This window comes from Rhipicephalus sanguineus, chromosome 5, assembly GCF_013339695.2.
Source record: "Rhipicephalus sanguineus isolate Rsan-2018 chromosome 5, BIME_Rsan_1.4, whole genome shotgun sequence".
Classification (NCBI taxonomy): Eukaryota; Metazoa; Arthropoda; class Arachnida; order Ixodida; family Ixodidae; genus Rhipicephalus; species Rhipicephalus sanguineus.
The window spans coordinates 107,397,930-107,403,929 of NC_051180.1; positions in this window are offsets into that span (position 1 = coordinate 107,397,930).

Sequence of the window (6,000 nt, forward strand, 5' to 3'; positions counted from 1 at the left end):
CGTAAAAAACACACGAACACATATTAAGAAAGCACAGACACATATATCAGGTAACGCCATCATAACGTGAAAGAAAAATGTCGGAAATAAAAATTCGCTGTAATTTTTTTCTTTCTGCAATTAGGTGCCTTTGTTTACCCTCTCTTGGCCTTTCCTTAATCATTTCTAAGTGAGCGGTAGCGGAGCGATTCTCATATCTTGGTGAACTTACCCGCATTTTGCATCTATTATCTCTCTCTTAAACATTAAGATGCCGCAGGAAGACGTTAACCGATTACGTTGACCTGGTAACGGTCTTCAGGTGTTGGTCCTTAAGAATGGTTAACGATGCGTCAACACACTCACCCGAAATAAAACGCAAGATAGAAGAAAAAAAAAACGCGTGCAGTCGCGCCGCGGTTGCCCTAATGTCACCACGACTAGCACAATGTAACCCTTCGTTGTCCAAGACAGAAAGTAAAGCAGAATAACAAAGACACAGTCCTGCAGTCAGAAAAATATACCGAAGAACTGCAGCGCGCTATATTCAAAACTTCGACTTCCAGTGACCCCTTCGTGAATGTTCGCGTGTGTGCGTTCGCGCGCGCGCTGGTCTCTCTCTCTCTCTGTGTGTGTGTGTGTGTTCTTGTGGTGCCTATTCCCATTCTGAACCTTCTTTATCCTGCCCCACTGTGTAGGTTAACCACAAAAGGTTTATTTCTGGTCAATTTCGCCGTATTTGCTCTCTTTTTCTCTCTATCTCTCTCTTTGTCGGAGAGCTGTCACGCCAAGCGGGCATTCATGGGTCGGTCGTAACGCAGTAGTAAGCGTAGCTGCAGCATCGATTCCAGAGTTGCATGACGCAGTAAAAAGCCCGTACACACGCGAACTTCCGATTGCAGTGTGAATGTCGGGCTTTTCGAAGTTCGATGGCGAAATGTTTATAAAAGCCAGACGAGAAGACAAAAATATATCCGGAACTGTACGATGTATTCTCCGTCTCTGTGGCCGTGCCTTTTTTTGCACTTATGTCTTTTTACTGCAATTTTGATGTGTATAACCGTGATTCTAGCTGTCTTGTCTTTCCTCGTCGTTTTCTCTATTTCATATTGATCCTTGACGTGATTGAATGATTGAATGAATGAATGAATGAATGAATGAATGAATGAATGAATGAATGAATGAATGAATGAATGAATGAATGAATGAATGAATCAATCAACGTCTCATCAGTTGTTTTTTTATGTAAGCTCCAAAATTTTTGCTGATTATGCTGCAGCTCCTGAGATATCATTCTAAGGAATTGTGAATGTGCTGTTTCAGTAATACTGAAAGCGGCACATATTTTTTTTAGAAAATTGTGAGTGTGTGGTGTTAATATTGAAGTTACTTGATCGCTATGTTTTCGACATATGCAACAAGAAAGGAATGGGCCAGTGCTTATGCTAGGGCCCACAACAACGCGCATTCAACTCATTTAATACTTCGAGCTCGGCGCGCTTCATTGGAGGTCTGCCAGTATAACTATGACATTGCACGGTACCCAATGCCACGATGAAATCGATGCAGTCACAGCAACAACTGTCTACCTTTCGCAGTCATTTTCCTGCAGCACGTGGCTAATCCTGCGCCTACGTATTTGCCTATATAATCCAACTTTTTCATAAATGTAAATATCAACGTTAATATTATGAATAAACGTGGATAATAATTGGCTGCCTGTTTAAAACGGGACTTGGGCATCGCTACGGCATTTAAAGCCACTTCAAGTGCTCGCACGTGAATCAACCAGTTATTATTTTGAATTTCTTGGTCGAAATCGAGCAACAAAGCTTCCAACGCTGCGAATCAGGCACACGAATAACCAGCGCATCTTACATTTTGCCCCAAACAAAGCTTATACACTCCGCAGCTGCACGTTCTAATATTAGAGCATCGGCGCGCCTATGAGCATACTCGCATGATTCTTTCATGAATCAATAAAGTTGTTTACCTACCTACCTACAAGCCTACGTCGGCATTCTCATGGCGAACGAAGATATTGGCGAATGCAAAATTATCCTTTTACGAAGCATCGATATTTCAGGTGTAATTAACGAAAACTGCCAGCTTGGCCATTTTTGATTTAGTCTATTCGAGGTATCCGCTAAATCTAGAAGCACACTACGCGGGGCTATTACTTCTCAGGAAGTCATTCATTTCGTTTTAATTGGACACGTGAAATATCGCCGCACAAGCGGACAGGATAATAGACCGACACGAACAATACCCCATAGTTACGTACAATAGTTACTCGGATGCCCCAGTTCTGCTATCCATACAATTATCTCTCTGTTATTTATTTTTTTGTATGCATTGTGCCGGCAGTATGTTATCGTATGCATTGTGCTGGCAGGCAGGCAGTGTAGTTTAATCCCAGTACATCGTTTTTCTTTTTGTATAAAACTTTTTGATACTCCTGGAAGAAGCGCGCATTTATAATTCTAGCCCGCCTTGCGTATGAAAGCAGTCGTTTCTTTCTCTTCCTGGCTCATTCGCTCCGTTCTTATCTCCTTTCTTCGCTTTCTTTTTTTTTCTACCTATCTCCGGCCTTAATTTTCTTTCTTCTTTAGGTCTACTTCCCTATTTTTCTCGCGATGATGATACTGGCAGGATATATTTTTGCTACTGATGTGTGTATCTCTATACGTTGATTCTTTTCTTGTCCGGGTAGCATATAAAGTGCGCGCGCGCGCGCGCGCGCGCGTGTGTGTGTGTGTGTGTGTGTGTGTGTGTGTGTGTGTGTGTGTGTGTGTGTGTGTGTGTGTGTGTGTGTGTGTGTGTGTGTGTGTGTGTGTGTGTGTGTGTGTGTGTGTGTGTGTGTGTGCGTGTGTGCGTGCGTGCGTGCGTGCGTGCGTGCGTGCGTACGTGCGTCGCTCAGATTTTCACCGTGATAGCGAGGATCTCCACCACAAAAAGGGCTATAACGATTCGTGTATGTTAGGAAGCCTGTGCGGATACCCGAGAGCAGCTAGCAGTTGCAATGAATCTGGGACCACATTCACGATACCTCTTTTTCATGTGCATTAGGACTTGCTTAAATATTTGCCAATGAACATTTTCTAGTAAGTCATATTTTATATTTTTTGTTTTACATTTATCACCTTGAATCCAGGTCGCTTAGGCCAGTGGGTTCAGTGTAGAGAATGCGCACATTTGCAAAGATTTTCCTTCATGATTGCTGTTCGTCATTAAGTAGCCGCCTCCGTGAATTATACATCGAGCATCCGGATTGTCCGTGGAACTCTTAAGAACCAGTGTATAGCGAAAGACGGTTTTGTGAATACGGAACCCATTATCGGCAGTGGAAGCGCGGTATTTTTTAATAGGACACATGGGGTGTCCAGCAGTCTGATGATAAGTGGACACAAGGGAAACGTTGAGAACGTGCGACTCGGATTGCGAACGTTCCCCCTAAGCTCGTCTAAGGGATTTTCTTTAAAAAACGGGCTATAACAGCGCGAAATGAGCGAAAGATGGAAGCCTTGAATAGTCGTGTTCCAGTTACCCGTTAAGTGGCTCAAGTTCTCTCTGAACGAATCGCGTCTAAAATTTTAATCTTGTGTTTAAAAATCCAGACGCTCTGCTTTTGCACTACTTACCGCCCGCTTAACCAAAAACGCTCGACAAAAGTTCGAAGGGTGACGTTATTGGCGTCAAAAATGTGAAAGAAAAAAAATGTAGCGAATAAAGCTTTCAATCCAGTGTACACAGTAATGTAAAATCAACAAATACTAACACCCAGCATGCGTCGACTCCGTTCTGCTGCGTTAGTGTCTGCGCAGGGAACTCGCGCTTTAGAGCAGAGACATTTATATTTGAGTACTTGTGTCTCATTAGATATGTCCTCGTTTTCAATATGAATATGTTCATAGGTAACGCAAGGGTTGATAGCAAGTGCTTCACGCGCTAAATTTCGCGTAATACCTCTCTCGCGTTCACACGCATCGCTTCGCACCAATCGCCAAGCGACTTGCACGATCAATCCCGATTTGAATATTTCTCTCCATTGCTTCCCTCGAATGACCCTCTAGTCGTCTAAGTTATGCAGGACGATTTTTGTACGACGGCGTAGTTCTACACTTTAAAACACGGGTGATAAATGTTTTATTCAAACGCCCGTTTCTAGCTGAACCAGCGAGACTTATGGGACGTCGAAATAGCATGCGCTTACGCAAATGCGAGCGTGACCCAATTTTGAACCGAGGAACGCAATTCTACAAAACTCTCACTGTGTCATCCACGCATAACTGCGGGAAAACGTTGGGTGCTGTGCTATATGAAAGAATACAGAATGTTTATATTACTTCCTCACTTAACGATGCCTATCGTTTCTTCTTTGAGTACTCGTACAGAATTGTTGAATAAGAGGCACAACTTTGCGCCTTGCGTACATACACTCTTAATCAGGTCCCGCCTAAAGTGCTAGATAAAACCAGGAGACCGGACATTTTTTGGCTGGTTTCATAGATATAGCCAGCATTTAACCAACACCTGATTAAGAGTATAAAAAAATGAAGGAAAACGCAGCGAGGCAATTCCTCAAAACTTTCAGATACGTGTTAGAAACTTTGACGTTGACAACGCGGGCAGCTAACTGGATGAAGCTTTGAAATTGAATTCTTTTTAAGTTTGCTTAAGCGGCAAAGGAAATTATTTACCATTATTTTCTTCTCTAGAGGGCTGAAAACAGTGACATTTTAAACGGCGTTTTGTCGACCTAATACTAAGACTAATGGGCTGCTGTACTAACGCATTAGCATTATAATGACAGCACTGGGCTACAAGCGTCGGTACAGTAACAGCAAGAACTGGACGGGCGCGGGCAGCGTTGCAGCAAACACAGGCTAGGCAGCTCCAGCTCATGCCTCGCGCAGGGCTGGCGATGTGGCTGCAGCGCTGGGCATTCCTATTCACTACAGTATATGTGTATATTTAAGGAAGGAAACACTAGCGTGTTCGTTTATGCCAGCAGAAGATTCTTCGTCATGCACAATATCTCGAAACTCTCGACCGCTCTGCTTCGTATGCAAAGTCATCGTGAGTTACGCTGCGCTTTTGTCAGTCGACTGAGGTTAGTTAATTAAGCGTGTACATGCATTCTCTCTCATTGTTTCTGAACAAGATCATGCTCGCGTACTGCGCCACGGAAAGTAGCAGTACACAGTTCCAGTCTTGGGGCTGCGCCGGGATGGTACATATGATATGCGACTAATGTCATTCGAATGACTGCTATAAGCAAACATACGCCTCCCGAAATACATTATTCTGCAGAGGGAGTACGTGACTCATGAAATATAAGTTCAACGAAAAAAAAAAAAAGGGGGGGGGGTGGGCGGCGTCTTTCGCATTCGTTGGTTGTTACCAGCAACACGCTGCCTACACTCTCATTCAAGTCCCGTATAACGTCCGGCACATAAGCGGCCCATTTTTATTCCACCACAAGGTACTCCATATAAGCGGCCCTTCAATCGCCATTAAGCGTGACAAATTCTGCGGTGACGGGTTGGGCCCGCTATATGCGGCCGCGAGTGGACGCAACGCTTATATGGAGTCCGGGGTTTATTGACGCGAAAATTTCTCGAGCGGACGCAACGCTTATACAGGGCCCGCTGTTTTATGCGGGAAATTGAGATCGGCGCCGCGGCGAGAAGCGAGAAAGCGCCGAGCGAGCGTGCTCAAGGCTCGAAGTCCACGTTGACGCCGTGTAGTGTTTCCTGTGTTGGCACCGGATGTGACCGGTGAACTCGAGATACAGCCAATAATACAGCCAGCGCCTCCCTGGCCGTGGCAATCGTATCTGATTTCGTGCGAAGCACGTGCGTTGGAAACGCAGCGGCCGTGCCCAGTTACGTCAGTCGCCTCTGCTGCCGCGTTCGCCTCGCACCGTTTTTGTTTTTTGCAGACGTGCCTTTGTTTCTGTTTACTCGTGAATACGCAAAATTATCACGCAAACAACGCCCGCGACGTCTACAAACTCAA